Here is a 25697-nt window from a genome sequence, read left to right on the forward strand (position 1 = left end):
ACTTGCTTCAGCAGGGTCCCTGTCTGTTTCAAGACTTACCGCGGCTGCGTTTGACGGCATGGCGGTTGAACGCCGGATCCTAAAGGAAAGAGGCATGCCGGAAGAAGTCATTCCTACTTTGATTAAAGCAAGGAAGGAAGTAACCGTGCAACATTATCACCGAATTTGGCGAAAATATGTTGCGTGGTGCGAAGATCGGAGTGCTCCGACGGAGGAATTTCAACTGGGTCGATTCCTACATTTCCTGCAATCAGGATTGTCAATGGGTCTCAAATTGGGATCTATTAAGGTTCAAATTTCGGCCCTGTCGATTTTCTTTCAAAAAGAATTGGCTTCAGTCCCTGAAGTCCAGACCTTTGTTAAGGGAGTGCTGCATATACAGCCTCCTGTGGTGCCTCCAGTGGCACCGTGGGATCTAAATGTGGTTTTGGACTTCCTAAAATCTCATTGGTTTGAACCACTAAAAAAGGTGGATTTGAAATATCTCACATGGAAAGTGACCATGCTTCTAGCCCTGGCTTCTGCCAGGAGAGTGTCAGAATTGGCAGCTTTATCTTACAAAAGCCCATATCTGATTTTCCATTCGGACAGGGCAGAACTGCGAACTCGTCCGCATTTTCTCCCTAAGGTGGTGTCAGCATTTCATCTGAACCAGCCTATTGTAGTGCCTGCGGCTACAAGTGACTTGGAGGACTCCAAGTTACTGGACGTTGTCAGAGCATTAAAAATATATATTGCAAGGACAGCTGGAGTCAGAAAATCTGACTCGTTGTTTATATTGTATGCACCCAACAAGATGGGTGCTCCTGCGTCTAAGCAGACGATTGCTCGTTGGATCTGTAGCACAATCCAACTTGCACATTCTGTGGCAGGCTTGCCACAGCCTAAATCTGTAAAGGCCCACTCCACAAGGAAGGTGGGCTCATCTTGGGCGGCTGCCCGAGGGGTCTCGGCATTACAACTTTGCCGAGCAGCTACGTGGTCAGGGGAGAACACGTTTGTAAAATTTTACAAATTTGATACTCTGGCTAAGGAGGACCTGGAGTTCTCTCATTCGGTGCTGCAGAGTCATCCGCACTCTCCCGCCCGTTTGGGAGCTTTGGTATAATCCCCATGGTCCTTTCAGGAACCCCAGCATCCACTAGGACGATAGAGAAAATAAGATTTTACTTACCGATAAATCTATTTCTCGGAGTCCGTAGTGGATGCTGGGCGCCCATCCCAAGTGCGGATTATCTGCATAAGTTGTACATAGTTATTGTTAACTAATTCGGGTTATTGTTAAAGGAAGCCATCTTTCAGAGGCTCCGCTGTTATCATACTGTTAACTGGGTTTAGATCACAAGTTGTACGGTGTGATTGGTGTGGCTGGTATGAGTCTTACCCGGGATTCAAAATCCTCCCTTATTGTGTACGCTCGTCCGGGCACAGTACCTAACTGGAGTCTGGAGGAGGGTCATAGGGGGAGGAGCCAGTGCACACCACCTGATCGGAAAAGCTTTACTTTTTGTGCCCTGTCTCCTGCGGAGCCGCTATTCCCCATGGTCCTTTCAGGAACCCCAGCATCCACTACGGACTCCGAGAAATAGATTTATCGGTAAGTAAAATCTTATTTTTTCTTCCCATCGAAAAGGTTCAGGACTCATAGCCATGGTCAGGAACCTATTAAAACCAAAAAAGGTTTCAGTGCATCATTGCACGCGGGTCCTGGGGAAGATGGTGGCTTCCTACAAGGCCATCCCTTTCGGCAGGTTCCATGCGAGGACCTTTCAATGGGACCTTTTGGACAAGTGGTCCGGGTCCCATCTACAAATGCATCAAAAGATCACACTGTCTCTCAGGACCAGGCTATCTCTCCTGTGGTGGCTGAACAGTGCTCACCTACTAGAAGGTCTCAGGTTCGGCATTCAGGACTGGGTCCTGGTGACCACGGACGCAAGCCTCCGAGGCTAGGAAGCAGTGACACTGGGAAGAAATTTCCAAGGTCTCTGGTCAAGGCTAGAGTTTTGTCTCCACATCAACGTCCTGGAGTTGAAGGCCATATACAACGCCCTGCGTCAAGCGGAGGAATTGCTTCGGAGAAAACCGGTTCTGATTCAGTCAGACAATGTCACGGCAGTGGCTCATATAAACCGCCAAGGCGGAACAAGGAGCAGAATGGCCATGGCAGAAGCGACCAGGATTCTACGCTGGGCCGGAAGGCCATGTAAGCGCGCTGTCAGCGGTGTTCATCCCGGGGGTGGACAACTGGGAGGCGGACTTCCTCAGCAGGCATGACCTGCATCCGGGAGAGTGGGGACTTCATCAAGAAGTCTTCGCACAGATCACGGATAGTTGGGGACTGCCTCAAATCGACATGATGGCATCCCGTCTCAACAAAAAGCTAAAGCGGTATTGCGCCAGGTCAAGGGACCCTCAGGCGGTAGCGGTAGACGCTCTGGTGACACCTTGGGTGTTCAGATCGGTCTATGTGTTTCCTCCTCTTCCTCTCATACCCAAGGTGTTGAGAATAATACGAAGAAGCAGGGTCAGAACAATACTCATTGTTCCAGATTGGCCACGGAGGACTTGGTATCCGGAGCTGCAAGAGTTGCTCGCTGGGGATCCGTGGCCTCTTCCTCTAAGGCAGGACCTGCTGCGGCAGGGGCCCTGTCTGTTCCAAGACTTACCGCGGCTGCGTTTGACGGCATGGCGGTTGAACGCTGGATCCTAGCGGGAAAAAGGGATTCTGGAGGAGGTCATTCCTACCCTGATCAACGCTAGGAAAGACGTGACGTTAAAACATTATCACCGTATATGGCGGAAATATGTTTCTTGGTGTGAGGCCAGAGCCGCTCCTACGGAGGAGTTCCATTTGGGCCGTCTACTCCACTTCCTTTAAACAGGAGTGACTTTGGGCCTAAAATTAGGGTCCATAAAGGTCCAGATTTCGGCCATATCCATTTTCTTTCAAAGAGAATTGGCCTCTATTCCTGAAGTACAGACTTTTGTGAAGGGAGTGCTGCATATTCAGCCTCCTTTTGTGCCTTCGGTGGAGCCTTGGGATCTTAACGTGGTGTTACGGTTCCTTAAGTCACCTTGGTTTGAACCACTCAAACCTGTGGAGTTGAAATACCTCACGTGGAAAGTGGTCATGTTGTTGGCGTTGGCTTCGGCAAGACGTGTTTCCGAATTGGCGGCTTTATCACATAAAAGCCCATACTTGGTTTTTCACGTGGATAGGGCAGAGTTGAGGACTCGCCCTCACTTTCTGCCAAAAGTGCTCTCCTCTTTTCATGTGAACCAACCTATTGTCGTGCCTGTGGCTATACGGGACTTGGAGGATTCCGAGTCCCTGGATGTAGTCAGGGCTTTGAAGATTTATGTGACCAGAACGGCTAGAATCAGAAAGACTGAAGCTTTGTTCGTTCTGTATGCGGCCAACAAGGTTGGCGCTCCTGCTTCAAAGCAGACTATTGCTCGCTGGATCTGTAACACGATTCAGCAGGCACATTCTACGGCAGGATTGCCATTACCGAAATCGGTTAAGGCCCACTCCACTAGGAAAGTGGGCTCTTCTTGGGCGGCTGCCCGAGGGGTCTCGGCATTACAGTTGTGCCGAGCAGCTACTTGGTCGGGGACAAACACCTTTGCAAAGTTCTATAAGTTTGATACCCTGGCTGAGGAGGACCTCCTGTTTGCTCAATCGGCGCTGCAGAGTCATCCGCACTCTCCCGCCCGTTTGGGAGCTTTGGTATAATCCCCATGGTCCTTACGGAGTCCCCAGCATCCTCTAGGACGTTAGAGAAAATAAGATTTTTACTTACCGGTAAATCTATTTCTCGTAGTCCGTAGAGGATGCTGGGCGCCCGTCCCAAGTGCGGACTTCTTCTGCAAGACTTGTATATAGTTATTGCTTACATAAGGGTTATGTTATAGTTTTTGGTGGTACCGTGGCTATGTTGTTCATACTGTTAACTGGGTACGTTTATCACAAGTTATACGGTGTGATTGGTGTGGCTGGTATGAATCTCGCCCTTAGATTTCCAAAAATCCTTCCTCATACTGTCCATCTCCTCTGGGCACAGTTTCCCTAACTGAGGTCTGGAGGAGGGGCATAGAGGGAGGAGCCAGTGCACACCCAGAGTCCAAAGCTTTCTTAAAGTGCCCTATCTCCTGCGGAGCCCGTCTATTCCCCATGGTCCTTACGGAGTCCCCAGCATCCTCTACGGACTACGAGAAATAGATTTACCGGTAAGTAAAATCTTATTTTATTTATTTTTAACTTCCCCCTTGATGTTGGACATGCCCACTATCTGGAAAGTCTTGGGGGAGGGTGCTGCTGCCATGGCCCATGGCTAGACCTTACACCTCTGGTGCTGCCCATGTGAGGCCACTAGTACAAATTTTTCCAGGGCCGCTTTTTGTTCCCAATCCGCCCCTGTCTGCTAGCTGGCAATACTTAGCAATGTCTGCTGCCGCTGTACATATACTCGTATCTAGAAAGAAAAGAACGTTCAAATGCACTTCGGCACAAGTGAGTTATTTATTCCTTTTAAATATTATCTGAAAAATATGACTCTGGCTGCGCCATCGCTCGGTGATGAGATCATCTTTATGTGCCGGCTCTTTCTAGCATAAATTGGTTTAGGGTCCGATCGACCAGGGTTACCTGTTTATAATGAGTCTAACCGGGGTCATCCCCGGGAAAAACCCTACTTGCTAGAAGGGTTGGATTCACGGGTTACGGGACCCATGTTGAGCCATTTCCACTGACAAAAATCCCTGGTTCATGTGCAATAACCCGGGGGTGGGGGGGCGCCAACCTCTCTCAGGGTTAATGGTCCCATTCCCCGCTGACAGGACACTAGCTCCTGAGGGAACTATTCACAAGCCCCACCACGGTGAGCGTACATTCCCGCAGCACGCCGCCACCCCTATCAGAGCCAGAAGAATGATGAGTGGTGAGTACTAAGCCGGCGTCCTGGTTAGCAAGTCGCTGGCCATTATGGCGGTATGAGGGTACGGAGACGCACAGCTTCTAAACGGGGCGGACTAAGTCTCCTGACTGTACACTACAGCGTACCCAGACTGGCACCACAGCCGTAAAAGGTTTACTCCATGTTATGCACACAGACACACACAGCCAGTATAAAGAAGAGCAGGAAGACCACGTGCCATTGAAGGGGTGGGGCTTCACTATGAGTGGATCCAGCAGCTCACAGGCGCCATTTTCCCTACTGCAGCTGACACAGATGCTGACTGACAGGGATGCGCAGCTCCTCCGGAAAGACTCTAGATTACCTCAGCGGTATCAGGGAGTCATAGCGGGAGAGAGCGACTTATCAGTGTACTAAGTCCCTAATCTAGGTACTTAGTCTGCGACCTGGCTAACCTTGGCATTAGCGATAAGGGTGCCGTGTGCTGGTTCCATAATCTCTCGGTCTCCCTGGAAGGGCTCTTTGTGGGTTAATTGTGTATTTAACCTTTTCCTGTGTGTGCGTGCTGTCACTGCTACAGTATGTCAGGCAAAGAGTGTGTTTCATGTAAGGCACAGTGTTCCTCTTCTCCAGGGGGTTCACTGGTGAGTACTCAGTGTAGTATCCCTTCCCAGGCTAGTGGGGCAGAACCAGCGTAGTTGGACTCCATTAGGGGAATGATTTCCACCATTTCTACTAAATTATCTCGGAATGAGAAAGAGACGCAATACTTAAGACAGTCTATGGCTGAGTTTATGAAAAAGGACTCGGTACCCGGACCAGCATCTCAGTCCCCTGCCATTTGTCCGCAAAAACGTTCCTTGGCCTATATCCTGCACTCTGACTCTGATAATGAGGAGTCCGAAATGGAGGAGGGTGAGGTAGACTCGAGGAATCTTACTTTAAAATAAAGAAAAAATCCTCAGCTACTTTTCCTGTGTCAAAGGAACTCAATACCCTGTTTGAAGAACCGTGGGTTAATACAGATAACAACCTTTTAGGAATTTTAAATTTCTTATCTTTTCCTTTTCTTCCTGAGGATAGGAAAAAATGGGAAAATCCACAGATAGTGGATGCATCAGTCTCCAGGCTCTCACGGAAAATTGTATTGCCTGTCCCGGGTGCAGGCTCCCTAAAAGACGCGGCTGTTGCAAAAATGAGACTATGTTCAAATCTTTGTATACAGCTGCTGGGGTGGCCCAGAGACCCACTATAGCATGTGGGTGGATTACGCGAGCCATTGCTAAATGGTCGGGTAACCTAATTGAGGGGTTAGTCATCTTACCTCAAGAGGAGATTATTTTGCTCCTGCAACATGTACAGGACTCTGCGGACTTTATGGTGGAAGCCATAAAAGAGAGGCTTGCTTAATGCATGCACTACAGCTATGGCAGTGTTGGCACGCAAAGGCTTATGGCTATGCCAGTGGACTGCGGACGCGGACTCCAGGAAAGGCGTGGAGGGGCCTACCTTTCACAGGTGAGGCCTTATTTGGAGATGAAATAGACAAATGGATCTCCAAAGCTACTGCGGGTAAGTCCACATACCTACCTTCTGCAGCTCCCCCAACTAGGAAGGCCTATTCAGGAGGTGCTAGAGGTAAACCACGAAAACCAGCTACTGCCGGTTCACAGGAACTGCTTCCTCAAAACCTTCCACATGACAGTGGACTGTGATGCCTGGAAGACAGGCAGGTGGGAGCCCGGCTAAAATTCTTCAGTCACGTCTGGACAAGATCGTGCCAGGATCCCTTGGTTATAGACCTTATATCCCATGGCTACAGACTGGAGTACCAAGAGCTCCCACCTCACAGATTCCTCAGATCAGGCTTTTCAGTTTCAGAGGAGGCAAGAATAACCTTACAGGACGCCATTCAAAAACTGTTACAGACCCAGGTCATTGTTCCAGTTCCACCTCATCTACAAAACAAGGGTTACTATTCCAGCTTGTTTGTAGTACCGAAGCCGGGTGGTTCGGTAAGACCGATTCAGAACCTCAAGTCATTGAACCTGTACTTACGAGTGTTCAAATTCAAGATGGAGTCTCTGAGAGCAGTGATCTAAGGTCTGGAGGAGGGGGAATTCCTAGTGTCTCTGGATATCAAGGATGGTACCTTCATATTCCGATCTGGCCGCCTCATCAGGCTTATCTACGGTTTGCACTGCAGGACTGTCACTAGCAGTTTCAGGCCCTGCCATTTGGTCTCTTAACGGCACCGAGGGTGTTCATTAAGGTGATGGCAGAGAAGATGTTACTGCTCCGCAAACAAGAAGTGAATGTAATTCCGTACCTGGACGATCTTCTGTTAAAAGCACCGTCCAGGGAGCAGTTGTTGGAAAACATTGGTCTCTCATCCAGAATACTCCTGGATCATGGGTGGATTTTGAACCTACCAAAATCTCACCTAGAACCAACGCAGTGGCTTCATTTCCTGGGAATGATACTGGGCACAGAGTCTCAGAAAGTATTCCTTCCCTTGGAAAAGGCAATGATCCAGTCGATGGTTCGGGCTGTCCTGAAGCCAACCAGGATTTCTGTACATCTCTGCATACGCCTTCTGGGGAAAATGGTGGCCTCTTACGAGGTGATTCAGTATGGAAAGTTTAATGCGAGGCCCTTCCAGCTGGATCTTTTGGACAAATGGTCCGGATCGCATCTTCACATGCACCAGAGGATTATTTTAGCCCCAAAAGCCAGGATCTCCCTCCTGTGGTGGCTACAAACTTTTCACCTAGTCGAGGGTCGGAGGTTCGGGATTCAGAATTGGATTCTGCTAACCACAGACGCAAGCCTCAGAGGTTGGGGCGCAGTCACCCATGGGGGTCAGTTTCAGGGAAGATGGTCAAGTCAGGAAGTCGTCCTTCCAATAAACATCCTGGAACTCAGAGCTATCTACAACGCCCTTCTGCAGGCCTCATCTCTTCTTCAAAATCAGGCCATTCAGGTCCAGTCGACCAATGTGACAGCGGTGACGTACATAAACCGACAGGGCGGAACAAAGGGATAGTCATTGGGTCGACACAGCTAAGGTTGACAGTCAGGTTGACCACTGAAGGTCGACATGGTCAATAGGTCAACATGGTCATTAGGTCGATAGGTCGACATGAGTTTTTCACCATTTTTTTATTTATTTTTTTACATTTTTGGACTTTTTCATACTTGACGATCCACGTGGACTACAATTGGGAATGTTAACCTATGGTGAGCGGACACTGTGCACTAATTGGGATTCCCCGTCACTTTACGAAGAAAACAACACCAAAAAAAGTCAGAAAACCCATGTCGACCTGTCAACCTAGTACATGTCGACCTATTGCCCCTGATGACCTAATGCATGTCGACCCAACAACCCATACCCGGAACGAAAAGCAGAGCCGCAATGTCAAAGGTGTCAAGAATTCTCCTCTGGGCGGAAAAACACGCCGTGGCATTGTCTGCGGTCTTCATTCTGGGAGTTGACAACTGGGAAGCAGACACGACCTGCACCTGGGGTAGTGGGGCCTTCACCCGGAGAGTGTTCCGGTGGTTGACGTGTTGATGGGGATATCCACAAATCGACATGATGGCCTCTCTACTCAACAAGAAGCACAAGCGGTATTGTTCCAGGTCGAGAGACCCACAGGCTGTGGCAGTAGACGCCCTGACAACTCTGTGGGTGTACCAGTTTGTGTACGTGTTTCCTCCACTTCATCTGGTCCCAAGAATTCTCAAAAGAATAAAAAGGAAAAAGGTTGAAGCAATCCTCATTGCTCCGGACTGGCCACGAAGAGCCTGGTATGCGGGTCTTCTCGAGATGCTGATCGAAGATCCGTGGCCTCTGCCTCTTCGCGAGGATCTTCTGCAACAGGGCCTGTTCGTCTATCAAGACTTACCGAGGCTACGTTTAACGGCATGGAAGTTGAACGGCTGATTCTAGCCAGGAGAGAGATTCCTGACAAGGTCATCTCGACTATGATCAAAGCCAGGAAGGGGGTAACGTCTAAACATTACTATCGTATCTGGATGAAATATATCTCTTGGTGTGAGAGCATATTCTGCAGTGGAATTTCATCTGGGATGTTTCCTGCTTTTTCTGCAGTCGGGAGTGGATGTGGGCCTAAGTCTAGGCTCCATAAAAGTCCAGATTTCGGCCTTGACTATTTTCTTTCAGAAACAATTGGATTCTCTCCCGGAGGTTCAGACCTTCTTAAAAGGTGTTCTGCACATCCACCCTCCCTTTGTGCCTCCCACGGCACCTTGGGATCTCAATTTGGTGCTACAGTTCCTCCAATCGGACTGGTTTGAACCATTACAGGAGGTAGACCTAAAGTACCTTACATGAAAGACCGTCACACTATTGGCCTTGGCTTCAGCAAGACGTGTGTCGGAACTGGGGGCGTTGTCTTACAAGAGCCCATACTTGATTTTCCATGAGGACAGAACTGAACTCAGGACTGGTCAGCAATTTCTTCCTAAGGTGGTGTCCGCATTTCACATCAACCAACCTACTGTGGTTCCAGTTGTTACCGACGCCTCCGCTACTTCAAAGTCCTTGGACGTTGTAAGGGCTTTAAAGGTGTATGTAAAGCAAACTGCTCCTCACAGGAAATCGGACTTGCTGTTCGTTTTATATGATGCCAACTTGGGCCCTCATTCCGAGTTGTTCGCTCGCTAGCTGCTTTTAGCAGCATTGCACACGCTAAGCCGCCGCCCTCTGGGAGTGTATCTTAGCTTAGCAGAATTGCGAACGAAAGATTAGCAGAATTGCAAATAGAAATTTCTTAGCAGTTTCTGAGTAGCTCAAGACTTACTCAGCCATTGCGATCAGTTAAGTCAGTTTCGTCCTTGGTTTGACGTCACAAACACACCCAGCGTTCGCCCAGACACTCCCCCGTTTCTTCAGACACTCCCGCGTTTTTTTCGCACACTCCCAGAAAACGGCCAGTTTCCGCCCAGAAACACCCACTTCCAGTCGATCACAGTACGATCACCAGAACGATGAAAAATCCTCGTTATGCCATGAGTAAAATACCTAACTTTTGTGTAAAATAACTAAGCGCATGCGCTCTGCGAACCTTGCGCATGCGCAGTAAGCGACTAATCGCAATATAGCGAAAATCGGCAACGAGCGAACAACTCTGAATGACCCCCTAGATTGGGTGTCCTGCTTCAAAGCAGTCAATTGCTTGCTAGATCAGGCTCACTATCCAGCATGCTTATTCCACGGCAGGCTTGCCGATTCCAAAATCTGTACAGGCCCACTCTACTAGGTTGGTGGGTTCCTCTTAGGCAGCTGCCCGGGGTGTCTCAGCGCTACAGCTCTGCTGAGCAGCTTTTTGGTCGGGTTCGAAGATGTTTACAAAGTTTTTCAAGTTCGATACCTTGGCGTCTGAGGACCTTCAGTTTGGTCAGTCCGTTCTGCAGGAACCTCAGCACTCTCCCACCCGGTTTGGGAGCTTTGGTACTTCCCCATGGTACTAAATGGATTCCCAGTATCCCCTAGGACATAAGAGAAAATAGGATTTTAATTTCCTACCGGTAAATCCTTCTCTCGTAGTCCGTAGGGGATACTGGGTGCCCGCCCAGTGCTTCATTCTTCCTGCACTGTTACTTGGTTAAGTTATGTTGTTCGGTTCAGCTGTTGCTATTCCTGCTTTACAAGATTTGGTTAGCATGGCTTTCCTCTTGTTATGGTTGTGCTGGTTTGAGTTCTCAACACTTTTTCCTTTTCTATATCCTTCTCTCAAAGTATGTCTCAAAGTATGCACAGCTTCCTAGACTGAGTCTGGTAGGAGGGGCATAGAAGGAGGAGCCAGCACACCTAATAAAACGTCTATAGTGCACATGGCTCATAGTGGACCCGTCTATACCCCATGGTACTATATGGATTCCCAGTATCCCCTACAGACTATGAGAAAAGGATTTACCGGTAGGTAATTGAAATCCTATTTTAGTGTGCTTTGAGGACCGAGGTTGGGAAATCTTGTCTATATTAAACCGTAACACTTTATAGAGTACTTGGGTTACTGTTGCTATTTTTGTCTGTTATTGCTGATGCATATACTAACAAAAGGAGAAAGAGAAAGCTCTTGTGTGGGCGCACTCTTGAAGAAAAAAGAAGAAGGAATTCTTCGATTATTGGTAATATTAAAACTTATTTTTATTGATCAACAATTAAAAAAAAAATTTATTATGACCCCTCTACGATCCAAGAGAAAGTGTAAACATACGAAAGACGTGAGAAAATATAAAATGTTCTGGTCTGTTAATCACACGAAAAGGATTAGAAAGGCTGCAGACACTTGATAGTCTGACACCCGTTTCTCCTGACCAGTACAGATAATCTGTATTAATGAGACCGACCAAGGAGGTCAATAATGTGTTTTAGAGAACCACTTGAATCTGGTTAATACTATGCAAATGAGTATTCACCTGTTATTCCATATTGTGCAAACTTTGAAATATCTGTATTAACATATTCTAGACGCGGCAAGGATAGAGAGAAGTTTTTGATAGGAAACAAATAGTGGTGATACTGCTGTTAGTGTCCACCCTTAAAATGAAGGGGAATAGTCCCTACTCTACAACACCAGGTATTCCCAGGGAGTCTCCTCTCAAGGTACTGACCCGGCCCGACGCTGTTTAGCTTCCAAGATCGGACGAGATCGGGCATTAGCAGCGTGGTATGATAGTAGAGAGGCTATCTACCAATGAGAGTGCACCTATATAAAGTTGGTAGAGTAGAGATTTAGACAGATAAGGCCATATAGTGTGTAGATCTGCTTTCCACGTTAGGCAGGGTGAAACACTTGTCACTCAGTGGCAAAGTACATCCTAGGATCGTGGATGAGAGTCTACGGAATTTAGTAAGTAGTGAAAAAAAAGGGGGGGGGGGAGAAAAATGTTAATTTTGAAGTTAGACTAGTGGTTACTTTCCCTAAAGGAAAGAAAAATCGTTACAAATTATGCAGCGTCAGGTAAATTCATATAAATGAGTGTAGTTTGCACATCTGTATTCCTTTCTGTGCAAGGCAAAAAAACATTGTTTTGAGCAAAACAACCTAAAGTGTATAACGCCCTGCATACATGGGGAATGGAACAATGTGTACAGAAAATATAATAAGTATATCCTGCAAACTATAGGGTTATAGGACTATATTGTGCACAAAAATTCCAAATGCAGGCTTATAATATTAGTTGGTGTGCCAAGAAAGTCCACCTATTGCAGTTGTAATGATCTGCAATCCATAGGTTTATCAAACTGTAACATGCATGAGAGATCCTCAGTATGCACCATGCAGTATTGAGTAGTGTGCCAAATATTGGCCCTCATTCCGAGTTGTTCGCTCGGTAAAAATCTTCGCATCGCAGCGATTTTCCGCTTAATGCGCATGCGCAATGTCCGCACTGCGCCAAGTAAATTTGCTATGTAGTTAGGAATTTTACTCACGGCTTTTTCATCGTTCTGGCGATCGTAATGTGATTGACAGGAAATAGGTGTTACTGGGCGGAAACAGGCCGTTTTATGGGCGTGTGGGAAAAAATGCTACCGTTTCCGGAAAAAACGCAGGAGTGGCCGGAGGAACGGAGGAGTGTCTGGCCGAACGCTGGGTGTGTTTGTGACGTCAAACCAGGAACGACAAGCACTGAACTGATCGCAGATGCCGAGTAAGTCTGGAGCTACTCAGAAACTGCTACGAGGTGTGTAATCGCAATATTGCGAATACATCGTTCGCAATTTTAAGATGCTAAGATTCACTCCCAGTAGGCGGCGGCTTAGCATGAGCAAATCTGCTAAAATCCGCTTGCGAGCGAACAACTCGGAATGAGGGCCATAATGAGCACATCTGCCAACAATATTGGCCTGCAATATGTGGGATTATAATGTTGTAAGAAGCACAAGAAATCCTAACTGCATGGTATGCAGCGCAGGTGGATATGCTTAAAAAAAGGCACCTATAGAAATAAGCATCAAGATCTAAATTGCACATTAAGATCTAAATTGCACATAGGAAATACAGGTAGAAAAGGTGATACTCAGGTGTCAGGATAAGGAATTAGAAGATAATGGAGATCCCGGAAGTGAACAAGCCCAACGGGCGAAACGCGTTTTCCACGGACTACAGCGTGGGACCTGTCCTTGGAGGACCCTCCATCTTCTAATTCCTTATCCTGACACCTGAGTATCACCTTTTCTACCTGTATTTCCTATGTGCAATTTAGATCTTAATGTGCAATTTAGATCTTGATGCTTATTTCTATAGATGCCTTTTTTTAAGCATATCCACCTGCGCTGCATACCATGCAGTTAGGATTTCTTGTGCTTCTTACAACATTATAATCCCACATATTGCAGGCCAATATTGTTGGCAGATGTGCTCATTATATTTGGCACACTACTCAATACTGCATGGTGCATACTGAGGATCTCTCATGCATGTTACAGTTTGATAAACCTATGGATTGCAGATCATTACAACTGCAATAGGTGGACTTTCTTGGCACACCAACTAATATTATAAGCCTGCATTTGGAATTTTTGTGCACAATATAGTCCTATAACACTATAGTTTGCAGGATATACTTATTATATTTTCTGTACACATTGTTCCATTCCCCATGTATGCAGGGCGTTATACACTTTAGGTTGTTTTGCTCAAAACAATGTTTTTTTGCCTTGCACAGAAAGGAATACAGATGTGCAAACTACACTCATTTATATGAATTTACCTGACGCTGCATAATTTGTAACTATTTTTCTTTCCTTTAGGGAAAGTAACCACTAGTCTAACTTCAAAATTAACATTTTTCTCCCCTCCCCCCCCCTTTTTTTCACTACTTACTAAATTCCGTAGACTCTCATCCACGATCCTAGGATGTACTTTGCCACTGAGTGACAAGTGTTTCACCCTGCCTAACGTGGAAAGCAGATCTACACACTATATGGCCTTATCTGTCTAAATCTCTACTCTACCATCTTTATATAGGTGCACTCTCATTGGTAGATAGCCTCTCTACTATCATACCACGCTGCTAATGCCCGATCTCGTCCGATCTTGGAAGCTAAACAGCGTCGGGCCGGTTCAGTACCTTGAGAGGAGACTCCCTGGGAATACCTGGTGTTGTAGAGTAGGGACTATTCCCCTTCATTTGAAGGGTGGACACCAACAGCAGTATCACCACTATTTGTTTCCTATCAAAAACTTCTCTCTATCCTTGCCGCGTCTAGAATATGTTAATACAGATATTTCAAAGTTTGCACAATATGGAATAACAGGTGAATACTCATTTGCATAGTATTAACCAGATTCAAGTGGTTCTCTAAAACACATTATTGACCTCCTTGGTCTGTCTCATTAATACAGATTATCTGTACTGGTCAGGAGAAACGGGTGTCAGACTATCAAGTGTCTGCAGCCTTTCTAATCCTTTTCGTGTGATTAACAGACCAGAACATTTTATATTTTCTCACGTCTTTCGTATGTTTACACTTTCTCTTGGATCGTAGAGGGGTCATAATAAAAAAAAAAATTTAATTGTTGATCAATAAAAATAAGTTTTAATATTACCAATAATCGAAGAATTCCTTCTTCTTTTTTCTTCAAGAGTGCGCCCACACAAGAGCTTTCTCTTTCTCCTTTTGTTAGTATCTGTATTTTCTAGCTCTGGGCGCACCACCAATAGGGACCACATTTTGAAAGGTTTAAATCTCCTTTCTAATACTAAAACTGTCCAATTGTTGGTTTCTTATAATTCTTGCAATTTATAACATACCGGTGCACGGTCGCTCCTCTTGCTTCGATAATTGCTGATGCATAATCAATAAATAAGATCATACCTCCAAATATTTGAAATAGGCATTTTAAAATAAATGTATTGGGGTAAAGGGTTGGACTATCAATTTTGATGTTGGTTATGGTGGGCCCTAGAGGTATGACGTATATTGCCAGTTTTTCAAACCGTAGATGAAGGCAGGATCCGGGCCTGATTCAGATGTGGTTGGATTGTGAATCGTGCCTGTTCACTTGGAAGCAGCAGTGATGCACAGATATAGTAAAGCAGCAGTAGGCATCTGGTATAAGTAGACGACTGCTCCTGCATGTATTTATCCAGTGCTGCATTGCATCAGCTCACCTACAACACCATCGGCCGGCTGTAAAACCCCAACCGCCGCAGTTCCTAGCAAGAGGCCAGGCAATCTCTGTCGGAAGACAGACATCATGACCAGGATACGCATCTGTTTTGAGAAAATGAGGCCACCACCGCCCCCTCCCCACCCCCAAATAGCTAGAGTGTTAATCAGTTGATACAGCCATTGGTACTTTGTGACATGCTTTCAAGTTGTCAGAACCTGAATCAGGCCCACAGAGTATAAGGATTACACTTCATGATTCAGTATTCTGTGCATGTGACAATAAAATAAGATTGCTCTGACAGTGCATTCTCTAAGGTACAGATGTTCAGTATTTTGCTTATGCGCTGGTCCCATGCTGTGCGTGTAGCAGTACGACGGGTCTGCAACGTTTGCACTACAGTGATTGACAGTACGATGTAATTTGGGCAGGGAGAGGGCGGTTACTGCCTCCTTTTTTTCCAAAATGGAGGTGTGTTGCCATTGTTGGGGAGGAACGGGGCCAGGATCTCCATCTGAGGACGGAGGCTTCTGTGCCTCTTTGTAGTATATGCAGCGGTCTGGTTGCGCAATCCTATGGGTCACGCAGTCGGACGATGGTGTCACAGATGATCCGATACTGCTTCCTATTGCTTTTGTGTAAGCAGCAGCGATAGCTACTCCATCCGCATCTGAATCAGGTCACTATCTAGCAGCTGCTGATTGCAGATTGAGCTCTGAAGCAATGTGGCCTTTTTTGATCATGCATATATTATATGATTTTGAGCGCAGCTTTTAGGATGAGCTATCTGCTACATTCACTATCAAAACACATGATGCAAAACATTTCCTCTACCTATGGCCTGTTAGGTATAAGGGGTTCCAATGTATAGACAGACCGTCATTAGGTCGACACCATATGGTCAAAAGGTCAACAGGGTCGGCACTTGATTTTTAGGGCTTTTTTACAACTTTTTGCCTCATTTACTATCCATGTCTTAAAGTACTGCATTTAGGCGCTCATTCCGAGTTGTTTGCAATGCTGCTAAAAGCTGCTAGCGAGCTAACGCTAGGCCGCCGCCCTCTGGGGGTGTATCTTAGCTTAGCAGAATAGCGAACGAAAGATTAGCAGAACTGCTACTAAATATTTTCTTGCAGTTTGAGTAGCTCTGGACTTACTCCTAGATTGCGATCAGCTCGGTCCGTTTAGTTCCTGGTTTGACGTCACAAACACGCCCTGCGTTCGGCCAGCCACTACCCCGTTTCTCCAGACACTCCCGCGTTTTTCCCTGACACGCCTGCGTTTTTTAGCACACTCCCGGAAAACGCTCAGTTACCACCCAGAAACGCCCCTTTCCTGTCAATCATTCACCGATCAGCAGTGCAACTGAAAAGCGCCGCACGAACACCAGCAAATCTACTAAGTTTTGTGTAAAATAACTTAGCGCATGCGCTCTGCGTACCATGCACATTTAGCAACAAATCGCAGCATAGCGAAAATCGGCAACGAGCGAACAACTCGGAATGACCACCTTAGTAAGCTGTGGCAAGCAAAGCGAGTCACCGAGCCTTCGATGGGATGCATTTTGACAAATTTGTCGACCATTTGACCCTTTCGACCATATGGTGTGGACCTAATGACTGTCTATCTTAACTGTCTAACTTTTATATACCACACCCAGGAGCGGGCCGGGGCCGGGACACTTAAGACAAGAGGCCTCTATGGACTAAAAATAAATGCACTGCTCAAAAAAATAAAGGGAACACTAAAATAACACATCCTAGATCTGAATGAATGAAATATTCTTATTAAATACTTTGTTCTTTACATAGTTGAATGTGCTGACAACAAAATCACACAAAAATTATCAATGTAAAATATTTTATTAACCCATGGAGGTCTGGATTTGGAGTCACACTCAAAATTAAAGTGGAAAAACACACTACAGGCTGATCCAACTTTGATGTAATGTCCTTAAAACAAGTCAAAATGAGGCTCAGTAGTGTGTGTGGCCTCCACGTACCTGTATGACCTCCCTACAATGCCTGGGCATGCTCCTGATGAGGTGGCGGATAGTCTCCTGAGGGATCTCCTCCCAGACCTGGACTAAAGCATCCGCCAACTCCTGGACAGTCTGTGGTGCAACAACGGTTGGTGGATGGAGCGAGACATGATGTCCCAGATGTGCTCAATTGGATTCAGGTCTGGGGAACGGGCGGGCCAATCCATAGCATCAAAGCCTTCGTCTTGCAGGAACTGCTGACACACTCCAGCCACATGAGGTCTAGCATTGTCTTGCATTAGGAGGAACCCAGGGCCAACCGCACCAGCATATGGTCTCACAAGGGGTCTGAGGATCTCATCTCGGTACCTAATGGCAGTCAGGCTACCTCTGGCGAGCACATGGAGGGCTGTGCGGCCCCCCAAAGAAATGCCACCCCACACCATTACTGACCCACTGCCAAACCGGTCATGCTGGAGGATGTTGTAGGCAGCAGAACGTTCTCCTTGGCGTCTCCAGACTCTGTCATGTCTGTCACATGTGCTCAGTGAGAACCTGCTTTCATCTGTGAAGAGCACAGGGTGCCAGTGGCGAATTTGCCAATCTTGGTGTTTTCTGGCAAATGCCAAACGTCCTGCACGGTGTTGGGCTGTAAGCACAACCCCCACCTGTGGACGTCGGGCCCTCATACCACCCTCATGGAGTCTGTTTCTGATCGTTTGAGTAGACACATGCACATTTGTGGCTTGCTGGAGGTCATATTGCAGGGCTCTGGCAGTGCTCCTCCTGTTCCTCCTTGCACAAAGGCGGAGGTAGCGGTCCTGCTGCTGGGTTGTTGCCCTCCTACGGCCTTCTCCACGTCTCCTGATGTACTGGCCTGTCTTCTGGTAGCGCCTCCATGCTCTGGACACTACGCTAACAGACACAGCAAACCTTGCCACAGCTCGCATTGATGTGCCATCCTGGATGAGCTGCACTACCTGAGCCACTTGTGTGGGTTGTAGGGAGGTCATACAGGCACATGGAGGCCACACACACTACTGAGCCTCATTTTGACTTGTTTTAAGGACATTACATCAAAGTTGGATCAGCCTGTAGTGTGTTTTTCCACTTTAATTTTGAGTGTGACTCCAAATCCAGACCTCCATGGGTTAATAAATTTGATTTCCATTGATATTTTTTGTGTGATTTTGTTGTCAGCACATTCAACTATGTAAAGAACAAAGTATTTAATAATAATATTTCATTCATTCAGATCTAGGATGTGTTATTTTAGTGTTCCCTTTATTTTTTTGAGCAGTGTATATTGAAAACACTTGAAATGGCGTAAATGTGACCTTTGTGTATTACATTTTTTTTAATCATATTTAGATTCATAGCGACAGTCAGTCGAGCTGTTTTGAGATAGCTAAGTAGTGTCCTTCTGTGTCTCCTATTACAGAATACCACCATGCACAGGGGCCATTTCTGGCGGACTTTTCCTGGGGAACGCTGATGGAACTACATCTCCGAAGTGTAGCCCATATTGATACATCGGGCAGCTTCGCATCCGCCATAGAAACTTATAAGGGAATGCGGCTGCAGGCTGAAAAGGAGGGATCGCAGCAGGTATCAGAGATACCGGCCGTGGTCCCTCCTCCTTACATTGCTGTGCTCCATAATATTTGCGGCTAGCCCCCAGAAACGTGTGTTTTTGGGTACATAGCTGCAAATATTGTGTGATAAATCGGCCCTAGGTGTATTGTGCAAAGACAGCAGCCTTGTGATAATACTGCGTGCACTGTACACCTACAGCAGCCTGGTGACAATACTGTGTGCACTGTACACCTACAGCAGCCTGGTGACAATACTGTGTGCACTGTACACCTACAGCAGCCTGGTGATAATGCTGCGTGCACTGTACACCTACAGCAGCCTGGTGACAATACTGCGTGCACTGTACACCTACAGCAGCCTGGTGACAATACTGCGTGCACTGTACACCTACAGCAGCCTGGTGACAATACTGTGTGCACTGTACACCTACAGCAGCCTGGTGATAATGCTGCGTGCACTGTACACCTACAGCAGCCTGGTGATAATGCTGCGTGCACTGTACACCTACAGCAGCCTGGTGACAATGCTGCGTGCACTGTACACCTACAGCAGCCTGGTGACAATGCTGCGTGCACTGTACACCTACAGCAGCCTGGTGACAATGCTGCGTGCACTGTACACCTACAGCAGCCTGGTGACAATGCTGCGTGCACTGTACACCTACAGCAGCCTGGTGACAATGCTGCGTGCACTGTACACCTACAGCAGCCTGGTGACAATGCTGCGTGCACTGTACACCTACAGCAGCCTGGTGACAATGCTGCGTGCACTGTACACCTACAGCAGCCTGGTGACAATGCTGCGTGCACTGTACACCTACAGCAGCCTGGTGACAATGCTGCGTGCACTGTACACCTACAGCAGCCTGGTGACAATGCTGCGTGCACTGTACACCTACAGCAGCCTGGTGACAATGCTGCGTGCACTGTACACCTACAGCAGCCTGGTGACAATGCTGCGTGCACTGTACACCTACAGCAGCCTGGTGACAATGCTGCGTGCACTGTACACCTACAGCAGCCTGGTGACAATGCTGCGTGCACTGTACACCTACAGCAGCCTGGTGACAATGCTGCGTGCACTGTACACCTACAGCAGCCTGGTGACAATGCTGCGTGCACTGTACACCTACAGCAGCCTGGTGACAATGCTGCGTGCACTGTACACCTACAGCAGCCTGGTGACAATGCTGCGTGCACTGTACACCTACAGCAGCCTGGTGACAATGCTGCGTGCACTGTACACCTACAGCAGCCTGGTGACAATGCTGCGTGCACTGTACACCTACAGCAGCCTGGTGACAATGCTGCGTGCACTGTACACCTACAGCAGCCTGGTGACAATGCTGCGTGCACTGTACACCTACAGCAGCCTGGTGACAATGCTGCGTGCACTGTACACCTACAGCAGCCTGGTGACAATGCTGCGTGCACTGTACACCTACAGCAGCCTGGTGACAATGCTGCGTGCACTGTACACCTACAGCAGCCTGGTGACAATGCTGCGTGCACTGTACACCTACAGCAGCCTGGTGACAATGCTGCGTGCACTGTACACCTACAGCAGCCTGGTGACAATGCTGCGTGCACTGTACACCTACAGCAGCCTGGTGACAATGCTGCGTGCACTGTACACCTACAGCAGCCTGGTGACAATGCTGCGTGCACTGTACACCTACAGCAGCCTGGTGACAATGCTGCGTGCACTGTACACCTACAGCAGCCTGGTGACAATGCTGCGTGCACTGTACACCTACAGCAGCCTGATCATGACACTACTGTAGATGCATGTTGCACACGCAGCATTTTGATAATGACGCTAGGTGCACCATGCACACACAGTAGCTCTGATTTGGGGTCTACAGTTGCAGTACAAGGAGAGTGGATGCCAATTCATGCACACACAATAGGTGAAACTTGCAGTATTATTATTATGCATATCATATAAAGCTTGCTATATAGTACATATGTTGCAATCTAACTCTCTCTGCACGTTATATCCGCCCCACCTGCAGTGCACATGGGCCCTCATTCCGAGTTGTTCGCTCGGTATTTTTCATCGCATCGCAGTGAAAATCCGCTTAGTACGCATGCGCAATGTTCGCACTGCGACTGCGCCAAGTAACTTTACTATGAAGAAATTATTTTTACTCACGGCTTTTTCTTCGCTCCGGCGATCGTAATGTGATTGACAGGAAATGGGTGTTACTGGGCGGAAACACGGCGTTTCAGGGGCGTGTGGCTGAAAATGCTACCGTTTCCGGAAAAAACGCAGGAGTGGCCGGAGAAACGGTGGGAGTGCCTGGGCGAACGCTGGGTGTGTTTATGACGTCAACCAGGAACGACAAGCACTGAAATGATCGCACAGGCAGAGTAAGTCTGAAGCTACTCTGAAACTGCTAAGTAGTTAGTAATCGCAATATTGCGAATACATCGGTCGCAATTTTAAGAAGCTAAGATTCACTCCCAGTAGGCGGCGGCTTAGCGTGTGTAACTCTGCTAAATTCGCCTTGCGACCGATCAACTCGGAATGAGGGCCTTGGTTTTGCCCATTAGCTAACAAATTTGCTGCTGCAATCAGATCTGAATTAAGCCCTACAATCATTCCAAAAATTCACATCAGCAGATAGGGCCTAATTCAAGGTTGATTGCAAAATACATTTTTCCCCTAATGGGAAAAACCATGTGCACTGCAGGTGGGGCAGATGTAATATGTACAGAGAGAGTTAAGGCCAGTACACGTGGGGAGATGTGAACAAGAGATGTGTGCTGAGTGATCCAGCACGAATGCTCAGCACACACTGCGATGTGTGCTGAGCGAGGAAGGGGACTGGGGGGGGCTTTCATTTCACCCAGCAGTGAAATGAGTGATGTGCTAGATTGTGCCTGCATGCAGACCAATCTAGCACCGGGCGATAGCGCCGCGCAGTGAAATCGCTGTGGGGCATACAGGGGCGTAGGGAGGGTGGTTCCAGTGGAGCTCGAGTTCCAGGTGCCCAAGACAGTAGAGGGCGGCGCAGCTCAACTCCGCCGGAACCGCTGCAGGCCGCTCGCAGCTGTCAGTCACTGACAGCTCGAGCGGCAACTTTCTCCCTCCTCCGCTCCCGACCGCTCACCTCCCTCCCCTCCGCGTCTGGCTTGCGTCTGATGTCTGACATCAGACGGGCGGGGACGCGGCGCCGGCCATACATAGAGGGACGGACTGGAGTCCATGCTCTGCCTGGCTGAGAGAGTGAGAATAAAGTGGGGCTGAGGGTGCCGGGCGGCACACTGACTAACACTATATAATTAATGCGTGCAGTAAATGGTCATTAGGATTTTCAAAAGATATATATATATATATATATATATATATATATCTAATATACATCTAATACATATATATATCTAATATATATATATTATTTATATATATATATATATATATATATATATATATATATATATATATATACACGCTGCTCAAAAAAAATAAAGGGAACACTTAAACAACACAATGTGACTCCAAATCAATCACACTTCTGTGAATTCAAACTGTCCACTTAGGAAGCAACACTGATTGACAATCAATTTCACATGTTGTTGTGCAAATGGAATAGACAACAGGTGGAAATAATAAGATTTTACTTACCGATAAATCTATTTCTCGTAGTCCGTAGTGGATGCTGGGACTCCGTAAGGACCATGGGGAATAGCGGCTCCGCAGGAGACAGGGCACAAGAATAAAAGCTTTAGGATCAGGTGGTGTGCACTGGCTCCTCCCCCTATGACCCTCCTCCAAGCCTCAGTTAGGATACTGTGCCCGGATGAGCGTACATAATAAGGAAGGATATTGAATCCCGGGTAAGACTCATACCAGCCACACCAATCACACCGTACAACTTGTGATCTGAACCCAGTTAACAGTATGATAAAATGAAAAGGAGCCTCTGAAAAGATGGCTCACAACAATAATAACCCGAATTTTTGTAACAATAACTATATACAAGTATTGCAGACAATCCGCACTTGGGATGGGCGCCCAGCATCCACTACGGACTACGAGAAATAGATTTATCGGTAAGTAAAATCTTATTTTCTCTGACGTCCTAGTAGATGCTGGGACTCCGTAAGGACCACGGGGATTATACCAAAGCTCCCAAACGGGCGGGAGAGTGCGGATGACTCTGCAGCACCGAATGAGAGAACTCCAGGTCCTCCTCAGCCAGGGTATCAAATTTGTAGAATTTTGCAAACGTGTTTGCCCCTGACCAAGTAGCTGCTCGGCAAAGCTTTAAAGCCGAGACCCCTCGGGCAGCCGTCCAAGATGAGCCCACTTTCCTTGTGGAATGGGCTTTTACCGATTTTGGCTGTGGCAGGCCTGCCACAGAATGTGCAAGCTGAATTGTACTACAAATCCAACGAGCAATCGTCTGCTTAGAAGCAGGAGCACCCAGCTTGTTGGGTGCATACAGGATAAACAGCGAGTCAGATTTTCTGACTCCAGCCGTCCTGGAAACATATATTTTCAGGGCCCTGACAACGTCAAGCAACTTGGAGTCCTCCAAGTCCCTAGTAGCCGCAGGTACCACAATAGGTTGGTTCATGTGAAATGCAGAAACCACCTTAGGTAGAAATTGAGGACGAGTCCTCAATTCTGCCCTGTCAGAATGAAAAATTAAGTAAGGACTTTTATATGATAAAGCCGCCAATTCTGACACACGCCTGGCTGAAGCCAGGGCTAACAGCATCGTCACCTTCCATGTGAGATATTTGAAGTCCACAGTGGTGAGTGGTTCAAACCAATGTGACTTTAGAAAACTCAACACAACATTGAGATCCCAAGGTGCCACTGGAGGCACAAAAGGAGGCTGTATATGCAGTACCCCTTTTACAAATGTCTGAACTTCAGGCATTGAAGCCAGTTCTTTCTGGAAGAAAATCGACAGGGCCGAAATTTGAACCTTAATGGACCCTAATTTTAGGCCCATAGATAGTCCTGTTTGCAGGAAATGGAGGAAACGACCCAGTTGAAATTCCTCTGTAGGGGCCTTCTTGGCCTCACACCACGCAACATATTTTCGCCAAATGCGGTGATAATGTTTTGCGGTTACGTCCTTCCTGGCCTTGACCAGGGTAGGGATGACTTCATCTGGAATGCCTTTTTCCCTCAGGATCCGGCGTTCAACCGCCATGCCGTCAAACGCAGCCGTGGTAAGTCTTGGAACAGACAAGGCCCCTGCTGGAGCAGGTCCTTTCTCAGAGGGAGAGGCCACGGTTCGTCCGTGAGCATCTCTTGAAGTTCCGGGTACCAAGTCCTTCTTGGCCAATCCGGAGCCACGAGTATAGTTCTTACTCCTCTCCTTCTTATGATTCTCAGTACCTTTGGTATGAGAGGCAGAGGAGGGAACACATACACTGACTGGTACACCCACGGCGTTACCAGGGCGTCCACCGCTATTGCCTGAGGGTCCCTTGACCTGGCGCAATATCTGTCTAGTTTTTTGTTTAGACGGGACGCCATCATGTCCACCTTTGGTTCTTCCTAACGGTTTACTATCAGGTGGAAGACTTCTGGGTGAAGTCCCCACTCTCCCGGGTGGAGGTCGTGTCTGCTGAGGAAGTCTGCTTCCCAGTTGTCCACTCCCGGAATGAAGACTGCTCCAGCGAAGATTCCTTGCAGCTTCTGCCATTGCCCTCCTGCTTCTCGTGCCGCCCTGTCTGTTTACGTGGGCGACTGACGTGATGTTGTCCGATTGGATCAATACCGCCTGACCCTGAAGCAGGGGTTTCGCTTGACTTAGGGCATTGTAAATGGCCCTTAGTTCCAGAATGTTTATATGAAGAGATGCTTCCATGCTTGACCACAAGCCCTGGAAATTTCTTCCCTGTGTGACTGCTCCCCAGCCTCTCAGGCTTGCATCCGTGGTCACCAGGATCCAATCCTGAATGCCAATCTGCGGCCCTCTAGTAGATGAGCACTCTGCAGCCACCACAGAAGAGACACCCTTGTCCTTGGCGACAGGGTTATCCGCTGATGCATCTGAAGATGCGATCCGGACCATTTGTCCAGTAGATCCCACTGAAAAGTTCTTGCATGGAATCTTCCGAATGGAATCGCTTCGTAAGAAGCCACCATTTTTCCCAGGACCCTCGTGCACTGATGCACTGACACCTGGCCTGGTTTTAGGAGGTTCCTGACTAGCTCGGATAACTCCCTGGCCTTCTCCTCCGGGAGAAACACCTTTTTCTGGACTGTGTCCAGAATCATTCCTAGGAACAGTAGACGTGTTTTTGGAATATTTAGGATCCACCCGTGCTGACGTAACACTACCTGAGATAGTGCTACTCCGACTTCTAACTGTTCCCTGGACCTTGCTCTTATCAGGAGATCGTCCAAGTAAGGGATAATTAAGATGCCTTTTCTTCGAAGAAGAATCATCATTTCGGCCATTACCTTGGTAAAGACCCGAGGTGCCGTGGACAACCCAAACGGCAGCGTCTGAAACTGATGACAGTTTTGTACTACAAACCTGAGGTACCCTTGGTGAGACGGGTAGATTGGGACGTGGAGATAAGCATCCTTGATGTCCAGAGACACCATATAGTCCCCTTCTTCCAGGTTTGCTATCACCGCTCTGAGTGATTCCATCTTGAATTTGAACCTCTTTATGTAAGTGTTCAAGGATTTCAGATTTAAAATTGGTCTCACCGAGCCGTCCGGCTTCGGTACCACAAACAGCGTGGAATAATACCCCTTTCCCTGTTGTAGGAGGGGTACCTTGATTATCACTTGCTGGGAATACAGCTTGTGAATGGCTTCCAAAACTGCCTCCCTGTCGGAGGGAGACTTTGGTAGAGCAGACTTCAGGAACCGGCGAGGGGGAAACGCCTCGAATTCCAGTTTGTACCCCTGCGATACTACCTGTAGAATCCAGGGGTCCACTTGCGAGTGAGCCCACTGCGCGTTGAAATTCTTGAGACGGGCCCCCACCATGTCTGAGTCTGCTTGTAAAGCCCCAGCGTCATGCTGAAGACTTGGCAGAAGCAGGGGAGGGCTTCTGCTCCTGGG

The 25697-nt window shown here is 47.6% G+C and overlaps 2 pseudogenes; one reads left to right on the forward strand and one right to left on the reverse strand.

Moving 5' to 3' along the window:
• Positions 1-11515: 11515 nt before the first annotated feature.
• Positions 11516-11634, reverse strand: LOC134960486 (5S ribosomal RNA; annotated as a pseudogene).
• Positions 11635-13949: 2315 nt separating this feature from the next.
• LOC134961124 (5S ribosomal RNA) lies at positions 13950-14068 on the forward strand (annotated as a pseudogene).
• The last annotated feature ends 11629 nt before the right edge of the window (positions 14069-25697 follow it).

The sequence above is a fragment of the Pseudophryne corroboree genome, chromosome 9 (genome assembly GCF_028390025.1).
Source record: "Pseudophryne corroboree isolate aPseCor3 chromosome 9, aPseCor3.hap2, whole genome shotgun sequence".
NCBI lineage: Eukaryota > Metazoa > Chordata > Amphibia > Anura > Myobatrachidae > Pseudophryne > Pseudophryne corroboree.